Raw genomic sequence first — 1,920 nt, forward strand, 5'->3', positions numbered from 1 at the left:
AAAAGACTCCCGCGCAGTACATTCCGCGCTCCAAAGAAAACGAGACTACGTCCACTACACGATGATATTGCTGGATAGTGGAGTGGGGTGTTCGGAATCCGAACTGGTGATCAGGGATTATATGATTGGAATCCAGGATGGGGTATAGGCGTTTCAAAATGAATTTTTCAAGGATTGTGCCCATGTTCGGTAATAGAGAGATAGGGCGATAGGATGATGGGTTTTTTGGAGGCTTTTGGGGTTAGGGGATCATTTTAACTATAGATAATTTCCAGGGGGCAGTCAAATATGTGGAACGGAGTATGGCGTTAAATATGTAAGTGAGGAATAGGATGGCTCCGAGGAAGAATTTTTAGAATGTGGGATGTTATTAGGTCGTATTCAGGATCTTTGCGTGTATATAATCTTTGAATGATGCTAAATATTTCATAAGGATGAAATGCATTAGGTGGGAGGGTCATTTGGAACGGAATATTTAGTTCTGCTTCAATACATTCAAGATGAATTGGGTTAAGGATATCAGGTTTTAGGGAGGTGTTGTCCGAATGTTTGTGATTTTTCTGCGTCAGTTCTGGTCCAGGTTTGGGATTCGGTGAGAAGTGGGTGGTTAAAATCTTTGAAATTCAATAGTTGTATCTAACAGCTAATACTGTTAATGGTAATCACCTAAACATCTTTTTTTAATTCATGATCAAATTAAGTTTAGAACGTTTGAACAAAATTAAAAAATAACAATTTCAATGATTTTCAATTTTCTTTTAACGAAAATGAAAACTAATTTGTACTTGAGACCCTTTTAAAATAAAAATTAACGGTCTTTTTGAGACCCTGCTAAAAAATTGTTGTGACTTAACGATTCGAATGAGTAGTGCATGGAGGTACTGACAGTTCCTCTGGTCTTCTTCGACCAGTATCCAGTATCGGATTAAGTTATTTAATTTATACGGATTAGCTATTTATTTATACGTTTCCATGGTCATTTTAGTATATACGGTTGTCAATCAATTTACCTCCTCACAATTAATTAATTTGAATTCAATTTTGATTTACATGTTTCTTTTTAAAGAATTGACTATTTTCATTAATTTGAAATATGAAAGAGTTTATGATTAGTACAGTCGCAATCTTAATAATTAACTTTATAAATATTATTTTGTTTGCTTATCACGTCGATTTTATTCCATATTAGTTATAGATAGGATTCTACAGTTTTTTGTTTATATATAAATCATATATTGTATTTACTTTTTAATTTCATTATTCCAATTTAGGAATACAATGAATTGAAAATAGTCATTTTAATATTTATTTATTTTATTTTTTTTTTAATACCGTTTTATACCAAATTTAATATGGTTATTACTTTATATCAGTCTTCATCTTTAAAAAATACTAGGATACATTTCTGATGACGTTTAAAAACGTATTAACTAACTCCTTGCCTTGTTGTTTATTAGAGAGTGCTGCCAATTCACTTGACCAAAAAATACCCGTTTTACTTGACTAATACCCGCCACTTTATCCGTTCGTGGAGAATTGTTGTAACAATCGTTACAGTCATGATTGTGCTATAGCACTAGCGTTGGTCTAACCGTTGATGATTCAAATAATGCCAGTGAAGCAATTGCCACGTTAACTATCACATGTATACAGTGAACTATCGTACAGTTTCTGTTATTGTGACAAAAGTGTTAAACCATTACTATGGTGTAGCTATTTGATAGTTACAATTATTACAGCATTCACTGTCACGATAGTTTTACTGTCATGATAATAATGTAGAACTGGTTCTGGCATGATAGTTAAAAGTAAAAGTAACGTCAGTTGACTAATATTCGCATCATCTGTCATAAGTATAAGCCTTGACAGTGAATAGTCACAACGTATCAACCGTGAGAATTTTTACAATTTTTTTTTATA

Source organism: Halyomorpha halys, unplaced genomic scaffold (assembly GCF_000696795.3).
Source record: "Halyomorpha halys isolate HHAL.00 unplaced genomic scaffold, Hhal_1.1 Scaffold685.1, whole genome shotgun sequence".
Lineage (NCBI taxonomy): Eukaryota > Metazoa > Arthropoda > Insecta > Hemiptera > Pentatomidae > Halyomorpha > Halyomorpha halys.